The sequence below is a fragment of the Sarcophilus harrisii genome, chromosome 3, assembly GCF_902635505.1.
Source record: "Sarcophilus harrisii chromosome 3, mSarHar1.11, whole genome shotgun sequence".
Taxonomy (NCBI): domain Eukaryota; kingdom Metazoa; phylum Chordata; class Mammalia; order Dasyuromorphia; family Dasyuridae; genus Sarcophilus; species Sarcophilus harrisii.
The window spans coordinates 87521866-87544702 of record NC_045428.1 but is presented as its reverse complement, the minus strand read 5'-3'; the positions used below and the strand labels follow the sequence as shown (position 1 = coordinate 87544702).

At 36.4% G+C, this 22837-nt stretch overlaps 1 protein-coding gene across 3 annotated transcripts in view; it reads left to right on the top strand.

Annotated features, from left to right (window-relative positions):
• Window positions 1-610: 610 nt before the first annotated feature.
• The window catches only part of AKAP11 (A-kinase anchoring protein 11), a 71220-nt gene continuing 48993 nt past the window's right edge, over window positions 611-22837 (top strand). For 2 of the 3 annotated variants that reach the window (XM_031958429.1, XM_031958426.1), the window contains exon 1: window positions 681-777. The gene's annotated coding sequence lies outside the window, so the exon portion shown is untranslated. Of the gene's footprint in view, window positions 632-680; window positions 778-22837 lie in introns of those variants that run through there. The other variant, XM_031958427.1, reaches the window with a different exon arrangement.

Sequence of the window (22837 nt, the reverse complement as noted above, 5' to 3'; positions counted from 1 at the left end):
CGTCGTTTTTAGCAAGCGTGACCCCTAAGAGACCTTTCCTGATTGCTGCAGTTGTCAAGACTACCCCAACCCCGCCTCTCCCTGTGTTTATCTTGTGTATGTATTTTCTGCGTTCGCTTTTCACGTCGTGTGGAGTCTCCCTGACACGGAGAAGGTTCTTTAAAAAAAAATGTTTAGTGAATTGAATTGAGGGCAGTCTAGTCCCCTCCCTGTCGTGGAATAGGACTTAATAAACGCTTAATTGTTTATTTGATTTAAGAAAGGAGCTCTCAGGAAGGCCCGAGTCTGGACTCAGAGCCCAGATTGCACAGTCACCACAAACACCCAGAAGCCTTTGCAAAAAAGCATAATGCAGCTGAGAAGCATCCAGCCAGCCTGTGGTTTAAAACCCCTGCAGCTGAGAGAGCCCCCAGGCCAATGGGAAGACAGCATCAGCGTCACGGGACACTCCAGCACGGCTGACATTTTTCTCCTTTTTTCAAAGAATTTTCTTTAGCCCCGCCTCCTTATGCGCCATCTCGCGAGAGCTGCCCTCCTCCCTCTCGCGAGGGTGGATGGAGGTACTGCTTTGGGGCGGGGCAGAAGGCACGGTAGGCGGAGCCGAGCGCTAGAGCGGCTACGGCGGAAACCGGTGCGCGGCTCGGGGGCGGGACGCGGGGGCGGGGAGGGAGGGGGGAGGGAAAAAAGGTGGGCGGGTGGGGGCGCTTCGCGGGAGCCGTTGGTCGTCGTCAAGACCGCTGACATGTCTGGGAGCAGAGGGGCTGTCGCATCCCCGAGGTGAGCTCAGAGCTGGCCCTGGAGCTTTAGGTGCAGTGGCAGGGCGGGGCCGGGGAGGGGAGGTAAGGGATGAGGGAGGGGGAGGGGCGGGGAGGATGGAGAGGGCATCTCGTCGCCCCCTTCCCATCCCCCGCCCGGCTTCGGACTCGAGTCCGGCCCCTCTCCCTCCACGCCTCCGGAGCCCGTCCCGTAGGTCCTTAGAACGCCTGCGGCAGTAGCCGCCGCCGCCGCCGCCTAGTGCTGACCGTCTCTTCGAGCTGTCTGCCGCAGGAGGGAGGGGGGTAAGAGCTGCAGAAGGGCGAGGGCGGGGGCGGGGGCGGACGCTGCTCGGGGAGGAAGGGGTCGGGGGGGGAGGGGAACCCAGACACAGCTGGAGGAAGTCCCCCTCCCCCACTGGCTCGTACACCCCACGCGGGGGCCGAGCGCTGCTCCCCCCCGCCCGCGCGCCCCGCCCCCCCCCCCCCCCCCCGCCCCCCCCCCCCCCCCCCGGAACCCGGGGTGAGCCCTGCCGGGCAGCGGGAACAGCCTCTGCGGGGGCCGCCGCAGAGCATGGGTACCTTCCCGTATTTTCCCCCATGAGCATCCCTGCGCTGAGGCAGAGGGGGCTGGGCTGGTGACGCCACTGGAAGGGACCCTGCTGGTGTCCTCCAGGTAGCTGTCAGCGGCATCCACTAAGCACCCTCCTTTCCCTGGTTCTTACTCATTTGTATAAACGCCAACGTCTCTAATGTTACAGGAAACCTTGCCTTTGAGGCTATTTTATTATACTTAACGACATGGACCCCCAAAGGCAGTTCTAATATTTCCCTTTGTAGCGTGAAGGGAAGAGGCTCATTGTTGTTGTTTTTCCCTTTAGGTTTTTAAGCTTATCCCACTCCATGAGCACAAGTGTATAGATACAGTGGAAAGAAAATTGGCTTTGGAGCCAAAGGACCTTGGTTCAAATTCTGCCTCTGACGTTTGTTTGTATGGCCTTGAATAAATCACATAATTCCACTGAGTCTCAGTTTCTCTTCTGTAGAATGAATGGGGTTTGACTAGATATTTATTTAGGCTCCTTCTATTTGTCATTTTTTTATGGATCTGATATAATCTTATAAACATTACTTCATAAGGAGGGAGGCAACATGATGTCGTGGGGGAAAAAAAAAAGTTGGATCTGAAATCAGTGAATTGAGAAATCTTATATCTGATTTCAAGTTGTATGATCAAAGACAAGTCACTTCCTGAACTTTGCCTTCTCAAGATTATTACTAATATCAAATGAAACTATAGAGAATGATATGTGTAAAGGTAATTTGTTTCTATGGGTAATTTATCTTCTTGAGCTCATTAAAATAAGTAGCAATAGTGGAAGGAAATCTGGGAAGTATTACCTGATCAGTAGAAGCTACTCTATAGGCCTTGTGTTTAGGAAACCCAAATTCTATTTTCAGCTTTGCCATATGTTTAGTCTTGGGCAAATTTCTTAACAGTTTTTTCTAGTTAGCTTTAACTATGTAGTAATAATCTGAGCTACTTTGTTAAGATTATTGTTACTGATTTTGCTGTGTTTTGAAAGTGTTCCATAAAAAACAAAAAAGTTGAAATAAAATTGAAATCATTTTTATGCTAAATTTTAAAGAGAACCATCAAATGAGCGAGCTAGAATTAATGTAGTTTAAGATCACAATTCAAAAGCCAAATGAGAAGCCATTTTTTTTGTCATTGATATCTAATAATACCTGCTTTCCCTTTGTCATAGGGCTGTTGGGAGAATCAAATAAGATAATGTTTTTGAAGTGTGTTCAAAGGCTATATAATTATCAGGTCATCATTATCATCATTATTATTAATCCGTTGGTTTTTAACTTTTTTTGTTAAACTGGATGCTCAGTAGACATCTTTTATCAATAATCATTAAGTGCTTACTGTGTGCTAGACACTGTACTAAGTTCTGTGGATATAAAAAGAGGCAACAGAGTTTACAGTCTAATGGGGAAGACAGCATACAAATAAATGGACACTACACAAACCATGTACAGGATAAATAGGAATTAATAAAGGAAAGACACTAGAATTAATATAGGAAATAAAAGATGAGGTTTTATTTGTTTTATGACTTAAAGCAAGCCAATAGGAAGTAAGTAGGTAGAACAAAGAAGGCAGAGAATTTCAGACATGGAGGAGAGCTGGAGAAAATTTCTAGAGCACCCTATCATCCCATTCACCTAGGTTCTAGGATGATAAATGCCATTTTTAACTCTTCAGTTTCTCTCCTTTCCCTTTCACCTCATCCAATCATTTGCCAAGTTCTGTTCTTTCTACCATTATAACACATCTTTTAACATTAAAACATCCCCTTCCTAGTCTTTTCCCTCCTTTCTCCCCCTGCAGGTTTTCATCACTTTATACCAGGATTATTGAAATAGCCTGTTAAAAATTGGTGTCTGCCTCTTCTTTCCCTACTTTAGTCCATCCTCCACTCTCAGCTGTCAAATTGATCTGTAAGCACAGGTCTGACCATGTCACTTCCCTCTATTCGGTAAAATCCAGTGACTCTCTTATAAACTCTAGGAGCAAATGATAAAATCCTCTTGTTTGCCTTTAAAATTTAAAATTCTCCCCATGTACTCCAGTGACACTGGCCTCCTTTCTATTTCTCAGATATGAGACATGATCTCCAGCATGCAAGTATTTCAGTAGTTGGCCTGCTTCTCTGGAACTTTCTCTTCATCTTTGCCTCTGATTCCCTGGCTTAGATTGTGACCTCTTTGAGATCAGGGATTGTCTTTAACCTTTTTTTTTTTTTTTTTTTTATCTCTTGTGATTAATGGTGCCTAGCATATAGTAGGCACTTAATAAATGGGTGTGGCCTTGCCATGAAGTGTTTGGTGATTTGTTAAAGCATCTATAGATACCTTCTCAGAATAATTATTTTAAATTAATAAAATAAATACCTGAGATAACAAACATGCCTATTTTATGAATTCATTTATCAGAACACTATATTAAATTAAGTTTATGCATCCTAAATGAAGAACTTCTGCTTTAAGCCACTAAAGCAATTTACTAAGTCTTTGATTTGGGGCAAGTTACTTAGCCTGCTAAGGCTTCATTTTCTGAATCTGTAAAAATCTCTTCTGATTCCTTATCTTTTCTCTGCATTTTCTATTGTGTCATTTGGTACTACTTTTCTATCTTTGGCATACTTCACTTTGTCTTTGACTTTGTTCTTTTACATACCTTCCATCTTGTTGTATTCATGGAAACTTGTGCCCTTAGAGGCCTGTATCCTGACCACCTCCTTCAAAACTGGATATATATATCATGCCCTTGACCCATTGGGCAAGGAATAGTAACCTTAATTTTTGTTCCTTTCTATCTCTTTTGGATTCCCTTTTGCTGTCATTGATATTCCTTCAAGGTTCACTTCGTTCATCTTTGTCATACTACATGTATTTGTTGTCATCATCCACAAGCCTCTAGTGCATTTCTTTCTTCTTTTTCAAAGCAGTTCCCTGGTTCAGTCTCCTCTTTAACTCAACTCTTGTTCTCTTTCTTGATTTGATTGTGTGTATGTGTTTCTAAGTGTGTGTGTACACACACACACACACACACACGAACAATGTCCTCAGATAACCTGTCTTCCCAAATCTTTAGCCTTGCCTGAATTGCCTCATGTCAACCATAAGCAAAAATGGTCATACTTTTGATTTCATCATCAACTGTAACACTCCTTGATTAGAATTGTAAAATGATTCTCTTTGATCCCAACCTATATTTCTGTCTTTCCCATTATTTTACTTTATTTTTCTTAAATATATTCTTTATCTTTTACTGTCATTCCCATTTATTCTGTTCTTCCTTTTCTGGTCTACTTCCAGCTTGAACTTATTTTCTTCTGTGAGCAGTTTTGAACTTATGATTACTTACTTTAGCCTATACTATATGTATTGTTCCCTATCCAGTCTTATGCTTTGTTGTCCTGTTGGTGCTTTTGCCTCAATAAAAAACCCCAATTGTAGTTTAACCTCACCATTTACCATTTTTATTCCTGCTTGTAATCCTCTTCTAGTCTCTCTTAATATTACTGGTTTTCCTTTTAATTATTTGTAATTTATCCTGTTATCTTGTTTGTACATAGTTGTTTGCCTCTGTATTGTGCTCTCCCATTAGATTGTGTACTTCTTGAGTATAGGGACCTTTTTTTTTTTTTTTTTTTTTTTTGCCACTTTTTTGTATCCTACACCCTGTACCTGATACACAGTAGATACTTGTTGCTTTTTGACTGCTGTTAGAGAAAGTTATACAATCCTGATGACTGTGCCAACTAATATTTTTTGTTACTTAATCTTAATGGGGCCACTAGTGCTATAAGCTAATCTTTTTACTTTTCCTTAGTTGATTTTATAATCTTTACATATTGCCATTCCAAGTCTTTTCTTTTTTCCCTCAAATCTACAGACTTTACTCTTTCTCCCTCTCTCTCAGAGGACTCTGCCTTCTTCTTTAAGAAAAGTACATCTATCTTTTCTATATCTTACTTATCCTTTCTATCATCTCACATTCTTTATTTGTTCCAGTGCCTTCTTTCTGCTTATGCCCTTGATTTCATCTTTTTTTTTTTTTAGAAAATATCCATTTATTCATCTTTTTATTTATTATTTATATTTATCTATCTTTTTATTTATCTTTTCCATTGGCTGCTTTCTAATCATTACAATTTCTAAAGAACATTAATTTGACCTTTACTCACCTCAATCTCTTTTTACTTTCATAGGCAAACTCATGGGGAAAAAGTTTCCCATATTGCAGTGTGGCTTTTGATGCTTTCAATCAAGTGAAAATCGAACAGAATCACTTTTTTATTCCCTGGCCATTTTCTTGACCAAAGATGGTCAAGAATCAAAATGACACCTTGGGGGACTTAACTTTTACCTCTGGAACTCCAGTACTGGTTTCTCCTTTCCCATACTGATTGGGGAGTGCCTCATATGATCCACTATGTCTGGATAGTCCTAGATATCTTTTCCCAAATCACTTCCTACAGTTATGAATGTATTCATCTCCTTTCCTACCCTCTTTCTAGTTCTAGAACTCCAATCAAATCACTTGCTACTAGTAAAGGTATGCTGGTCTCTAGTAACCATTCTTTTATTTTTCATAAACAAAATATCCTTCTTTGGCTACTTCTTCCCTACCTTATAGAAGTCATTTCACTTTTCTAGACTTCACTTTACTCATCTGTAAAATGAGGAATTTTGACTTGATCACCTACCTCTATGGCCCCTTTTAGCTTTATTATCCTATGATCCTAATCTATTGTTTTCCCTCTTAGGATGCAAGCTTATTAAAGTTAAGGACTATCTCCTTTTTTAAATATTTATGTTAATAGTTTAGCACAGTTATTGACACATAATAAGCACTTAAATACTTTTTCATTCACCCACACAGCTCTGTGTTGGATATCTTCACCCCTAACTTAATCTGTCCAGAATGAAATTTCTTTTCTTCTACAATCTTTTTTGAATTTCAAACTTCCCTGTTTTTGTTGAGGGCATCAGTATCATTTGAATAAGAGTAATTTCTTCATGCCTAGATTATTATTTCACTAATCAACTGTGTAATCCTACCTTTCCAGAGTTATTTAACATTATGCCCTTTTATCCACTCTGTTCTATTCACTCCCTACTTGTTCTCAGGAGTTTATGTTGCATTTACTGCCTCTATGCCTTTGGAGAGGCACCTTCCATTCTGAGAATCCTTCATTTTCTTCAAGGCTTTGATCAGGTGCAATCTTCTTTGTGAACTTTTTCTGTTGAACCTACTACTTGCTCTTCTCAAATTCTCTTGAATTTGCTTATTTAATCATAAGAAACTTAGGATTTGGAACTGGAAGAGAAATGAGATTTTTATTGTTTAAGGAAAGCAAAGTATTTGGTATGATAAAGTTACAAAAGGAAGAGAAAGGAGGAAAACTGTATTTAACCAGAGGTATTGAGCGTCTCATTGGAATAGGGCTAAAAAAAGCAAGAGTTTACAAAACAAATTTATACAGCTTTGCAATATTTATATTTTTGTCAAACAATTGTTGACCTATAACTTCCTGTTGAATGCTTTGCTTGATTGTCATAATCAGGAATGTCACTTAGCCAATTATAAACCAGGCATTGTGCTAAGTGCTGGGAAATTAAGGTGTGGAGACAGGAGATGTCTGTAAAGAACAGCAAGAAGAGCAGTTTGTCTAGATCATGAAGTGTGGGTTCAGTAGTAATATCAGAGAAGCTGGAAAGTTTGGTTGAGGCCAGATTATAATGGACTTTGAAAACTAAACAGAGAAATTCATAGTTTTTCCCTGTAGTCAGTAGGCAATCACTGAGGTAAAGAGAGTTACTGGTCTTTAAGGAAAATTACTTTGACAGCAAGTGTGTAGATTTAATTGGAATGTGGAGAGACTAAGGCAGGGAAATTAGTTAGAACACCTTTTTAGTGACCTAGTTGATTGTTGTCCAAGTATCATCATTATGTTAAAGTCAAGGTGTATTGTGTCTAATTTATAATTGATCAGAACAGTATGATCTTGGAAGGCTCTACCACAGGTTGGACACAAATAGTCTGCATGAACATTTGCAGTAAAAATGTCTCTAACTTGGCGCATTTCATTTTAAGCTATTGCAATTCTGTGTTGCTCATAGAGCATAGATCCTTCTTTGATACAGGCATGCTATGCTGGATGGTCTTTTGCCAGTATCTCCCATGTCACACAAGTCAGTTCCAGAATTCTTCAGAGAGAACTTGAGAATGTCCTTTCAATTCTTCTGATCTCTAAATGAGCACTTACCTTGAGTGAATTCTCTAAAATAGTCCTTTAGGCATTTGAACAATATGGACAACCTATCAGAGTTGTAATCTCTGCAGTAGAGTTTGAATAGGATAATTCAGCTTGAGAAAGGACCTCTCAGTGTCTAGTACCTTATCTCGCCAATAGTTCAAATAGAAATGATTAAAATTTCTGGCATGGTACTGGTATATGGTGGCGATTTCACAGACATAGAATGAAGTCAGTACAATGGCTTTTGTAGACCTAGGTGTAAGAGGTAAAAATGACTGGAAATTGTTAACTATGTGAGTGAAAAGAAAGGAAGCCTGGTTGGGAGAGATGATGTAATGGTAAGATAGAGCAACCAATTAGATATTTAGAGAAGTGAGAAGTGCTGAAATTAGGATAGAAACTTGGGAAACTGAAGTAATGTTAGTGCCTTCAACAGAAATAGGAAATGTGGATTAAAAGGGATAGTTTAGGAGGAATGAGTTCAATTTTGGACATGGCTAAGTTTGATTTCTCGAGGACATCTAGTTTGAAATGTCCATTGGGCAGTTGGTGATGTGAGACTGAAATTCAGGAGAGACATTTATGGAATTGTGAGTCATTTACAAAGAGATGATAGATAAACTCATCGGAACTGATACCATGAGAAAAGTTATAGAGGGAGAAGAAAAGAGGACCTAAGACAGAATCTTTGGGAGCACCTATAGTTAGGGAGTCTGAAATAAGTAAAGGAGACTAAGAAAATTGTCTTTTAATAAACCTTAAATTTAATGCTTTTGACTTATGAATGAGAGATGCTTCAGAGGACATGCTTTAAGACAACATTTTGCTCTACTGAATTAAATGCCTTTAAAAAAAGTTAAAAATCTTGTGACCTAATAGTCTTCTTTTTTTATTTTATTTTACAGATTTTTGATAGAACATATGCATGGGTAATTTTTCAACATTGATCCTTGCAGTCACTTCTGCTCCAACTTTTACCTTCCTTCCCTCCACCTCCTCCCCTAGATGGCAGGCAGTTTCATACATGTTAAACATGTGAAAGTATATCTAAAATACATATATGTGTGCATATTTATACAGTTCTCTTGGTGCACAAGAAAAATCGGATTTAGAAAGGTAAAAATAACCTGAGAAGAAAAACAAAAATACAAGGAGTCCACACTCATTTCCCAGTGTTCTTTCACTGGGTGTAGCTGGTTCTATTTATCATTGATCTGAATTGGATCCTCTCATTGCTGAAGATAACCTCTTCCATCAGAGTTGATCATCATATAGCATTGTTGTTGAAGTGTATAATGATCTCCTGGTTCTTTCTGCTCATTTCACTCAGCATCAGTTCATGTAAGTCTCTCTAGGCCTTTCTGAAGTCATCCTGTTGGTCATTTCTTACAAAACAATAATATTCCATAACATACATATGTGATAATTTACTCAGCTATTCTCCAGTTGATGGGCATCCATTCAATTTCCATTTTCTAGCTACTACGAAAAGGGCTGCCAGAAAGATTTTGCACAGACAGATCCCTTTCCCTTCATTAATATCTCTTTGGGATATAAGCCCAGTATCTAGGCTGGATCAAAGGGTATGCACAGTTTGATAAATTTTTGAGCATAGTTCCAAATTGTTCTCCAGAATGGTTGGGTCCATTCACAACTCCACCAATGAAATAATGAATCCATAAATGTCCCAGTTTTCCCGCATCCCCTCTAACAATTGTCATTGTCTTTTCCTGTCATTTTAGCCAATCTGACAGGTGTGTAATGGGTATCTCAGAGTTCTTAATTTGCATTTCTCTGATCAATAATTACTTGGAACATTTTTTTTTTTTATTTAATAGCCTTTAATTTACAGGATATATACATGGGTAACTTTACAGCATTAACAATTGCCAAACCTCTTGTTCCAATTTTTCACCTCTTACCCCCACCCCACCCCCTCCCCTAAATGGCAGGATGACCAGTAGATGTTAAATATATTAAAATATAACTTAGATATACAATAAGTATACATGACCAAAACATTATTTTGCTGTACAAAAAGAATCAGACTCTGAATTATTGTACAATTAGCTTGTGAAGGAAATCAAAGATGCAGGTGTGCATAAATATAGGGACTGGGAATTCAATGTAATGGTTTTTAGTCATCTCCCAGAGTTCTTTTTCTGGGTATAGCTAGTTCAGTTCATTACTGCTCCATTAGAAATGATTTGGTTGATCTCGTTGCTGAGGATGGCCTGATCCATCAGGACTGGTCATCATCTAGTATTGTTGTTGAAGTATATAATGATCTCCTGGTCCTGCTCATTTCACTTAGCATCAGTTCGTGTAAGTCTCTCCAGGCCTTTCTGAAATCATCCTGTTGGTCATTTCTTACAGAACAGTAATATTCCATAATTTTCATATACCACAATTTATTCAGCCATTCTCCAACTGATGGACATCCATTCAGTTTCCAGTTTCTAGCCACTACAAAAAGGGCTGCCACAAACATTCGTGCACATACAGGTCCCTTTCCCTTCTTTATAATCTCTTTGGGATATAATCCCAGTAGTAACACTGCTGGATCAAAGGGTATGCACAGTTTGATAACTTTTTGAGCATAGTTTACTTGGAACATTTTCATATGAATAGAAATAGTTTCAATTTCATCATCTGAAAATTGTTCATATCCTTTGACCATTCATCAATTGGAGAATGGCTTGATTTCTTATAAATTAGAGGCAATTCTTTATATATTTTGGAAATGAGGCCTATATCAGAACCTTTAACTGTAAAAATGTTTTCCCATTTTATTGCTTCCCTTCTAATCTTGTCTGCATTAGTTTTGTTTGTACAAAAGCTTTTTAACTTGATATAATCAAAATTTTCTATTTTGTGATCAATAATGATCTCTAGTTCTTCTTTGGTCACAAATTCCTTCCTCCTCCACTATGAAGACCGCGTATTTTAAAATCAGCTGGAGTCAGGAATTCAGGTTAAGGGAAAATCGTCACTCTTTATTCTCAGTGAAGAAAGATTGGAGGTGGAAGGAAATCAGTGATAGCAGTGTGTGCAGCTGAGTCAAGAAGCTAGCTAGACCAGCAGCCACACGAGCAGCAGCTAGGAGCATTGAACCCAGGCTCAGTCTTTCTCAGCTTCTCTTCCTGTCTCTCTGCCTCCACCCACCAAAATTGTCATTTCCTATACAACACATCAGGACTTGCACAGAGAGTGGGCGGGGGTCATTCTTTATCCAATCATGTATATTAATAGAGTATAGTCCAATTACTATTTAGCCTCACATGCTTGGGACCACAGTGCATCAACTCAAGCCTCAGCCCATTACACTCCACAAGTCTAAAAAGAGGTAAACTATCCTATGTTCTTCTAATTTATTTATAATCTCATTCTTTATGCCCAAATCATGAACCCATTTTGACATTATCTTGGTGTATGATGTTAAGTGTGGGTCCATGCTTAGTTTCTTCCATATTAATTACCAATTTTCCCAGCAATTTGTGTCAAATAGTGAATTCTTATCCCAAAAGTTGGGGTCTTTAGGTTTATCAAATATTAGATTGCTATAGTTATTGACTATTTTGTCCTGTGAACCTAACCTATTCCACTGATCAAATAGTCTGTTCCTTAGCCAATACCAAATGGTTTTGGTAACTGCTACTTTATAATATAGTTTTAGATCAGGTAAAGCTAGGCTACCTTCATTTGATTTTTTTTTTTCATTAGTTCCTTTGAAATTCTTGACCTTTTGTTCTTCCAGATGAATTTTTGTTATTTTTCTAGTCATTAAAATAGTTTCTTGGGAGTCTGATTGGTATAGCACTAAATAAATAGATTAGTTTAGGTAGTATTGTGACCTAATATTCTTTAATACTTTTTAGTCAATTGTGTGATTGTAAAGATGTAGTTTCTTATATAATATAGGATGTTAACTAGAGGTAGAAGTGAAGTTAGAAATAAGACATCTACAAGATGGAGTGTTAGGGGCAGGCCTAGCTGAACTCCTGGTATTCTCCTCTAGATTACTTTAAACAATGCCTCAATTCAAATTTTGGAGCAGCAGAGTCAGTAAAAAGCCAGAGTGAGTTTTTTTTTTTTTTTTTTTTTTGGCTTAAGAAAACTTACGAGGTAGTCAGGAGAAATCTATAAAACTTGGTCGAGGTCTGATGGAGATTTTTCTGGAGTCACACATGAGGCAATGGCAACAGTGACCAGGAACAAAATAGTAACAGTTTTGAGAGCCCTCAACCCAGAGATGCGTGTTGCTGATGCTGATGGCAAATCTACTGCTCATAAGCAGTACTGGGTTATAGTTGCAGGTTGGAAAGGAGTGCTGGTGGCTAGTTAAAAGAAGGCAGGAACCTTAGTTACCGTGTCAAAGCAGAGAGAAGCTCTACCATTTGTGGCAGCAGGGATTTAGGGACCCATTTTTGGGTAAAGATCAGAGCCCAGATCAGGAGAGCTTGACCATACCTCTGCCAGGATCATACCATTTTGGAAGCAACAAAAATGTATAGACCTCTCCAGAATTAGCCCTGAAAAAGTAGCACAAAAAAACCTAAAGTTTGGATGGTGTAAAAAGTAAAAAGAGTCTAGTTTAAACAAAGTCTACAAACATTTTTGCATATGTGGGTTTTTTTCCATGATCTCTTTGGGATACAGACCCACTAGAGACACTGCTGGATCAAAGGTTATGCACAGTTTGATAGCCCTTTGGTTATGCATAGTTACAAATTGCTCTCCAGAATGGTTTGATCAGTTTACAATTCCACCAGTTTTGTGTCACCAAGTAATGGCCCAGTTTTTCCATATTTTCTCCAATATTTATCTTTATCTTTTCCTGTCATCTTAGCCAGTCTGAGAGATATGTTAATATATAGTTCTTAGTCAAGAAATGGACTGGAAAAATGAGTAAATAACAAAAAACACTCTGATCATAAAAAACTACTAAAGTGTCAGGGAAAACTAAGACAAAAACTCAGAATACAACAACATGAAAACAGATTGACGTTTCCCCCCCTTCCCCCCCCCCCAAAAAAAAAAAGATTGAAAGAAAAATACTATATGTATTCACAAGGCCAGTAAGGATTCCATTCCTGGAAGAGGTAAAGAAAGAGATGAGTGGCATAGGAAAAATTGGGGGGGGGGGAACAGGAGAATGAGAGTGATACAGGAAAACTATGAAAAGCACAAAGAAATACTGAACAAAGTAACACCCTTAAAAAACAGAATTATCCGAATGATAAAAAGAGGCATACACATTTACCAAATAATTCCTTAAAAAGCAAGAATTGGCCAAATGACAAAAGAGTTATAAAATCTCCCTGAAAAAAAAATTGATTAGAAATTAGAATTGGACAAGTAGAAGCTGATGACTCTATGAGACCTCCAGAAGAAATCAAAGTTAAAAGAATGGGAAAAAGAAATAGAAGAAAATGTGAAATATCTCCTGGGAAAAACAATTAATCTGGAAAATAGATTAAGGAAATGTGATTTAAGAATTAATGGACTACCTAAAAGCCATTATCAAAGAGCGAGCCTAGACATCATATTTCATAGATCCAGAAGGCAAAATAGAAATTGAAATAATTTATTGATTAAATCCTAAAAGGGATCCTAAAATGAAAACTCCCAAAAATATTATAGCCAAATTCCATAGTTCCTGGTTCAAAGAGAAAATACTTCAAGCAGCCAGAAAAAAACCATTCAAACATTGTGGAGTTTTAGACAGATACACAAAATTTAGCAACTTTCATGTTAAAGGAGCAGAGGAATTGGAATGTCAAAATCAGGAAGGCAAAGGAATTAGGATCACAACCAAGCAAAATTGAATGTAATTTTTTCAGGGGAAAAACAGATATTTAATGTAATAGAAAACTTTTAATCATTCCCGATTTAAAAAAAAAAAAAAAAAAAACGACCAGAGTGGATTTGACTTTCAAATACATGACTAAAAGAAAGCATAAATAGGTACATTAATGAACTTTTGGTGATCCAACTGAACTGGTCCAATCATTCTGGAGAACAATTTAGAAATAGGCGCAAGGGGCTAGAAAATCTTTTGATCCATCAATATCGTGTCTGTGTCAGTTTCCCAAAGAGTTCCTAAAGAGATGTACTTATATGTACAGAAGCATTTATAGCCTCTCTTTTTGTGGTAGCAAAAAATTGGAAATTGGGAGGGGATACTCACTAGTTGGGGAATGGTTGAACAAGTTGTGACTTATGATTGTGATGGAATACTGTTGTTTTATAAGAAATAATGAGGGGAATGATTCAGAAAAACCAAAACAAAACATGATAGACCCATATGAATTAATGCAAAGTGAAGTGAGAAGAACCAGACAGAAACACAATATTGTAATGATGTTTAATTGTTAAAGACTTGATTACTCTGATTAATACAAAGATCCAAAAAATTACAAAGGACTCCTGATTAAAAAATGCTGTCCATGTCTTGAGAGAACCGAATTCTGAGTGCAAATTGAAATGTGATTTTTTTCACTTTTCTTATTTTTCTTGCTCTTTTTGGAAATATAGAATATTTTAATATGTTTTGCATGATTTCCCATATATAATTGATATCATATTGTTTGTCTTTTCAGTAGATAATGGAGGTTGTGGGGAAAGGGCAGAAAATTTGCAAGTCAATTTAAAAAGAAAAGAATGTTGAAAATAAATAATAATAAAAATGTTTGAATCCAGGGGGGAAAAAGAGGTTATCTGGTTCCATATCCTTCTTTTAAAGATGAAAGAACTGGTGGATCCAGGTAGGGCCTTGTGACTAAGCAGTAAATGGCTCAGCTGGGATTTGAACTCATATTCATATTTTTCCTCAAAAGTAAAAGCATATAATTAGTGTAGGAAAACTGGTGAAAAGAAATTTTTTCCAGAATATATGGGTGTCCTTTCTTATAAATTACTACATTGCCAGTAGGAAAGGAGAGACACACAGGAAGGAAGCATTTGTAGGATATGCATGTGGTTGGGGATAGCTAGCCAAGATAAATCAGACTTTATAACTGCATCTATACTGGAACTTTCTTCCTTCTCCTCCCCCCCTCCCCACCATTCTTGCTCCCTTTCAGAATTTCTGATGCCTTTTGGTGAAGTTGTTTGGTGATCTATTTTCTTTCATGAATTGGACCACAGATCCTCATATTCCAAACCTACCACTCTGCGGTGTACCCTCATTGCCTGGTTCGTGAAAGCCTGCATGTTCTCTCTTCACATTTTCATTGATGATATCATTAATATTTATGTAAATTATTCTTATAAAGATTTTATATAGATGAAAAAGATCATTTTTAATTCTCTTTGATAGAAAGTTCATCGTTCAAAAAATTATTTTTCTTCTACTGATTCTGTAGGACTAGCAGTTATGGAATATCTCAGTCTCCAAAGAATTAAAGTTATCACCCATTGGAAAAAACCTCATTTAAAGATCAAAAAAGATCTTTGTAGCACAAAAAAGATATCTTCAGAGATGTATGTATGACTGATTAGAAAAGGAGAAGTAGTTTAAACGTATAGTGAGAATGAATGTTAACTGATGGACCATTGTTGTTTTCCATTGGTATCCATGAAAATTTAGAATTATTGGGTCATAAAGGAAATCCTCCATCCTTTGAAGAATCCTGTGAAGATTATCATAAACAGGAATTGAACAAGTTGAAAAGGTATGGCTTGTTTGTGTTCTACATTAGTGATGTCAAACTCAGAAACAGATTCCTGTCATACAGGCTGTATGCTGACTTAAAAAACCACAAGCCAACATTATCTATGTTTTATTATATTTGAATTTTCTTAAAATTCTCCAATTGCATTTTAATCAAGTTCTAGCACAAATGGAAGGCCATGAGTTTCTTCTCATTGAAGAAAGTATTCACAACATAGTCTAGAAGCCTTTGACTTTATTCTTATTCCTGAGCTAACTTCTGAAATAATAAAAAAATACATATTTAATTAGAACATTTTATATATAGCTGATGGAATATCATTTGTTTTTGACTTAAAATATAAGTCTCTAGTTTTGTAAAATTCCAAGGCTTTATGGGTATTTTTATGGTTATGACAAGAAAAGATTGGACGTCACTTAAAAACAAAGAAATAGAGAAGCAAACAAAAACCCAGTGTCAGGCACAATATTAAATACATTACAATTATCTTTATTTGATTCCCACAACAATTCTAGGAGATAGGTGCTAATATTATTCCCTTTTCTCAGATGAGGAAACTGAGGCAGACAATTTAACTGATTTGCCCAGGGTAACACAACTAGTATCTGAAGTCAAATTTGAAAACAGGTCTAATTCCACGTTTGGCAATCTTATCTACTGGACACTAACTTATAACACTTTCTTTAGTTAAATCCATTCTTTGTTTCAAGCAAATGACTTGTGTATCAACTTCTGCAACATAGTTCAAAAGTCTTGGAGAATACTGGCATGATAATAGAACAAATATATTAAGGAGTTAAAAACAAACAGATTAGATAAGTAAGAAACAAGAAAAGTACTATGAGGGAAAAATAGGAGGGAGCATGTACTAGACAAATCATACCCCTCTCCCATCCCTTTCACTACCATCTCCCCCCAACACTGATGGAGAGAGTGCAGAACTCTGAACCCAAGAGTCTTAGGAATACTAGTGCTCCTTAAACTACTAGACAAAGCTTACAGCTCAGTATCTATGGACATAATTGAAGGGAGAAATCCTTGGGGAGAAGGATTCTACTTTCACTATCACTAGCAGCAACTACTGATCAGCAACTATTAACAGATAGGTAAGCAAAAGAGGTCTGAAAATGAAAGTACCTCTCAGACCACTGATCTACTTTCAGCCCAACTCTTATAATAATCGTCTGGGATAGCACCTCCTGGGGGAAAAGGTCAGTTATTCTCACCAGCTACTAGCCGTTTCTTACTCTCTCCTCCTGTCTCCTCCTCCCCCTTCTCCCCCCACCCCCCAACCTCACATGCAGGACAGGGAAATCAACCTATCTAAAGCAATAAGACACTATGAGGGAGTTGCAGTAGGTAGCATGTGCTAGTCAAGTCAAACCACTCCTACCACATTGACCAACATTGTCCCTCGGGTTGATGGAGACAACCTAGGATGCTGAAGCCTTAAGAATAGCAGTACTTCTAGCCCAGTTCTCACTATTATCATCTTATTGGGATGCTCCTTGAAATTTCCTTATACAAAGGATAGAATTCTGTACTTTGTATGATTATGTGATTCTTCATTATATGCAACTTTTTTGGAAATATACTTTAACATAGTAGTTCTCTAGCTGCCTTATTTAGTTTCCTTTTTATATTTAATTTTGGTCTATTCTTTTTATTTTTAAAATGATTCATTGATACTCTTCACTTTTTTTTTTAATATCATCATTATTACTCCTATTCCCCACCATAGAAATCTTTCTTTGTAATAATTGGTATAGTTATACAACATATAAACAAATTCATATTGATTTTGTTTGAAGATAGAGTTCTCATTCTGTACCTCTGATTTATCATTTCTCTGCATAAGTCAGTTTTCTGAAGTTATAATTAGTTATGATTTTCCTTTACAGTGTTGTGGTATTGTAGAAATTGTTCTCTTAGTTGGGTTCACTTCATTCTGTATTAGTTGACTTACATTTGAAAGTAAGAATGGAATTAGACAATTAAAAATATGGGTCAGAAGTAATTAATGTGAGAGGCCAACGACTTGTAGAATAAATATATAGGAAAATATTTTTGCCTTTTCATCAAGAAAAGATTGAGAAAGTGCTTATCAGGGTGGAGCATTAAATATCAACATAAAAGGTGAAATAGATCATATTTTAAGTGACAAAGAATGACTTACTACAAATATGGGTGTCATTCCTGAGTCAGTAGTCTATAAAGACTGACATGTTAGAGCAAAGATCAAAGTTAATAAGCTGGAAAAAATGAATAGGAAAAAAAACATTCTGATCTATTTAAACAAGTTGATGGTGAATAAAGGTCTATGAATGAAAGCATACTAATTATGATAATTTTGTACAGACATAAATCTGTGCCATAATTAGTCAAGAAAATATCAAGTACTTGTGCCAAGTGCTAAGGATACAAAGAAGGAAAAAAAAGGACCTACTTACAAGGAGCTTGAATTCTAGGGAATGTTTAATGAGCGCTTGGTCTATTAAGTAGTGAGAGATGGCAGTGAAGGGGAATACAGATTTGGGATATAAACTTTATTACAAACGTGTGACATAAGATTATGATCAGTATTGCTTTATTGTTGGAAACAAATATGAAATGACAAGAACACTATTACACAGATGGGAAAGGTTCCACTGTTCTGAAAAGCAATTTAGATTATGTGAGAAAGTGATCCCATTTTGACCCCAAGAAACCAAAGACCGGACAAAATGTGCTACATACATCAAAATATTTACATCATCTGGAAATAGTGAGGGCCCATTATTTAGAGAATGACTGAAAAAAACTTGTACAATAATGAACATGATAAAGGAATTTTGTTGAGCTGTGAGAAATTACAGAAATGAAGAATTCAGAGAACTAGGGCAAGACTTATCTGAATTTATAAAGGAAAGTTAGCAGAAGAGACACAATGATCACAGTTATGTAAACAATCATACTCAAAATGTAACTGAACTCTGATTAATTATAATCACTATTAGTCTTGATCCCAGAGAACAGATGGTGAATTTTTTTTTTATTTTTTGCTGAGGCAATGGGGGTTAAGTGACTTGCCCAGGTTCACACAACTTAAGGATTAAGTGTCTAAGACTAGATTTGAACTCAGGTCCTCCTGACTTAAGGGCTGGTGCTCTATCCACTGCAACATCTAGCTGCTCTGAATATCTTTTTTTTAATTAAATCTTTTTTATTTTAAAAATATATACATGGATAATTTTCAGCATTCACCTTTATAAAACCTTGGGTTCTAATTTTTTCCCCTCCTTCCCTCTGTCCCCTCTCCTAGACAACAAGTATGTTAACTATGTTAAACATGTGCAGTTTCTACAAATATGCTACACAAAAAAAAATCAGATCACAAAGGAGAAAAAATGAGAAAAAAAACAAAATGCAAGTAAACAACAACAAAAAGAGTGAAAATGCTATGTTGTGGTCTGCATTTAGTTCCCACAGTCCTCTCTCTGGGTGTAGATGCCTCTCTTCATCACAAGACGATTGGAACTGACCTGAATCATCTCATTGTTGAAGAGAACCACATGCCTCAGAATTGATCATTGTATAATCTTCTTGCCGTGTATAATGATCTCCTGGTTCTGTTCATTTCACTTAGCATCAGTTCATGTATTTCTCTCCAGGCCTCTATGAAATCATCCTGCTGGTCGTTTCTTATAAAACAATAACTCAATGAGATGTGCGTCCACTTAGTTTCCAGTTTCTGGCCACTACAAAAATGTTGGCCACAAACATTTTTGCACATACTTTTACTTCTTTAATATTTCTTTGGGATATAAACCCAGTAGTAACACTGCTGGATCAAAGGGTATGATAACTTTTTGAGCATAGTTCCAGATTGCCCTCCTAATGGTTGGATCCATTCACAGTTCCACCAACAATGAATGCAGCAGTGTCCCAGTTTTCCCACATCCTCGCCAACATTCATCATTATCTTTTCCTGTCATCTTAGCCAATCTGAGAGGTGTGTAGTGGTATCTCAGAGCTGTCCTAATTTTCATTTCTCTGATCAATAATGATTTAGAGCACCTTCTCGTATGACTAGAAATGGTTTTAATTTCATCAAGAGATGATGAATATCAACAGACGCCTACTATGCATCATGAAACATACTGCCTTGCTGTCTTGACGTCAGACTTCTCCAATGGTATAGCCAGGTCCTGTCTCCAAATCTGGTGCTTCTTATACTGTACCACTCCTGATCTCATTAGCTCAGTCTTTAAGAACTCCATGATGCCTTTATGCTAGGAAAGAGAAAAAGAATAGTACTTTGATAGAAAATGGTATAAGTAGGAAGTAAACTTTAAATAAAAACTATAATTTAGAATCCTAACCAAACTATGTACCCTTCTTCCACATGAAAACAAAAAGAAATCAAAAAATTCTGCAAGAACAATTTACAAATTAAGTAATATTTAATATCATCTTTTCTAGAATAACAAACAGTACCCAACCAAATAAGGAAGTCAGAATTTGGAAGTCAGAAATGCCAGTGTATTGTTTTGATGGAACTAGAAAGCAGTTCAACCCTTCTCAAAAACAGTTGGAAAACAGCCTCAATATCTTTATGCTTCTTACACACATCTGAGGAGCATAATATATGTTTAATCAAAGTCATTTTGTTCAAATCCAAATTGTGTATTTCTGTTTCTATTGCTGCCTACAGGTACCCTTGAAACCAATCTTTAAATTTAAACACTGGCATGAAGCTAAATAAAATCAGCAGAAAAGATAAAAAGGTAGTATTCATTTTCAACCTTCATGAATATCAAAGTGAGTATTTGGCATGTCAGAAATAACATCTAAAAACATCACTTATCATTGCCTATAAATGGTTACAAATCTAACCTTTCCCTACAGAGATTACTTTGAGATTTTTGGCCCTTTTGTCTTAACTCTAGCCATCAAATAAAACTAAAATTTCAATATTACTTGGCTTGTACAATCTGTTACTACCACTCCTATGCCAGGGGAGTTGAATGACTTTGAAAGAAGATAAACTGCCAACCTGCCTTCTCTAACTACAAACTCAGGTTTCAATTGAAAAGGTATCAAGCCATAGGATGAAAGCAGAACAAAGAATAGAGATCAATATCCAATGTTATTCTAGACAAGAAAAACTACAGTGTTTCTCAATTTTAATATTAACTCAAAAGTTCAAAAATCAGTTATTTCATTAACATAAGTATTCCCTTTCATGAGGAAGGTCACAATTTATTCATGTCTATCTGTCTTAGGTGACTCTTACATATGCTTCCATAAGTTCATCAAAGGGAGTCTTAAGAAAAAAGCCCCTGAGCCTTTTGAATATTCTGGACATGGTAAGATACTAATCGTGCACACACAAGCTATACCCATGTGTGGTCCCATCTACTTCTAAATCTATGATCATATTAAATTATACAAATGAAAGTTATATGAACATAAACACCACATTTGTCATAACAGATGGTGAAAAAATTCATCATAAATTGGCAAAGGACAAAAAATAAGAAAGCTAAATTAAATTTTTGTTTCTGTTTAGTGCTTTCCTGCAAGATAGGTTGCTGTTTTTTTCCAAGGACTTTTTAATCATTTGGAATACCTTTGTTTGTACATGCATTATGGACTACTGTAGATGGTATAATTTTGTCTCTTCTCTGTAGTTATAAACAGTATAATCATAATTGCTATATCACCACCATCATGAACTCTATAATAATTTTCATATCCTTGATCAGAATAGTTATTGAATTCTTGGTTTCAGTTTTGGCTTTGAATTCAATTTTGTATCACTTCATCTGTCAGATGTTATGATTATTTCTTTTTTAAAAAATTGTTGCTGTTATAACACTTTGGGTTCTGCAATTTGATTTCACACTTCACAAAACCAATATTATATCATCTGCTTCCCAGCAATTTTTTTCTAATTCTTCATGTACACATACATGTGCACGTGCCCAAACACACATGTATGTGATTTTCAAGAAGTCTCCTTATTTTATTTGGTTTTATATTCAATATTCCCAACCTCTTCAAACTCTATAAAAGATTCTTGATAGGTTCTTCATCTTTGTTTGGATATAAACTGTGTGTGTGTGTGTGTGTGTGTATCTGCACATACACATAATGTGTGTGTGTGTGTGTATTTGTGAAAGTTCTTTTCCTTTTATAAATTTATATCTTTTGGAGTCTATCAGCCTGAAATCCTTTCTATTTAAATTCTAGGATCTTATCATTACTGTCAGAATCTTTGAAAAGCACAAATCCAGATCTCCTTGATCTTTTAATTATTGAATCTATTTTAACTTTTAGTCTACAACTTCTCCAAAATGAAGCACCTCTTGAGTCAGATCTTGTATACCTTCTTGGCTGTCCAATAATTATTTTATTTTGCTTGAATTGATTTTGAACTCTATGGCAACTCTCAAGAGTTGATGTGTTCTTTCAATCGATATGATTGTTGATGTAAAAATGGAGTCAGAGTGATATTGACAGTAATTATCAAAAGAGTTGCTTCATGCAAAGATTTTTGCACTTTGTAGTTTGTCATATTCTAACAGTATTGGTTTTCCTTTGCATATTATTGTGTATGTGTTTGTGTTGTATTTCCCATTTAGAATCTAAGCTTCGTTTACTTCATTTTTATTATGTATCCTCCTTGACCTGCATAGTTTCTTAATTGTAGTGTTCTAGGTGACTTATTTATTGGCTATTGCTTTAGGTCATAGCAAGTACTTTATAATCCAAGGTAGTATGATGTTTAAATTTATACTTGTTGAAGTAAGATAAATGAGCTAGCTGTTACATGGGATTTGGTACATTTGTCACTTAATGTTTATTGAAACTGCAAATATAACCTGTACTTTCAAAGATTTTTTCCTAAGCAAAAGAAATGTTTGTGTTATATTATAATAGCAGTTTGTTGTAATCCTTTTCGTTGCATGTTAAGAATAATTTTCCTTGACATAAATATTTGTAGTTTCATGATTTGCATGTTGAATGTGAAACCATTTTTAAAAATCTCTTAATATTTTATTTTACTGCAAGAGGCTTTCCCTTCCAAGAGGTATTTTCTAGATAACTATTTTCATGGGCAGGAGAGACTAATCATCTTCTTAATCCTGGGGAATAGATTCTCAAATCGAGGATACATATTAATGAATGAGTATTTATTGGATTAGATTCATACAGAAACTTTAAAATTTTGTGATAGCTAGGAAATAACGCTGTTTTATTCTATTTTTTAAAAATCATGTCATTAGCACCTTCCCTTTACTATCTGTGTGTCTCTGTCTCCACTTTTTTTTTTTCTTTTTACATTTCTCCCTGATTGCTTGGGACAACTACAGCTTAACTGAAGTTATTCCATAATGATTAACACACTTCTCCCACATCATATTTTCCTTTTCTCAATGATTCTTCTGTCACTCTTTGAACCCTAGTCTCAGTCTCTCCCTCAGTCTGCTCTTTTGTTCTTTACATGTTTTTGTAATTGTTGTATTTGTAATTATCTTACCCAATTGCTTATTTTCTTGATCATGAGGCAGGGCAAGCTCAAAGA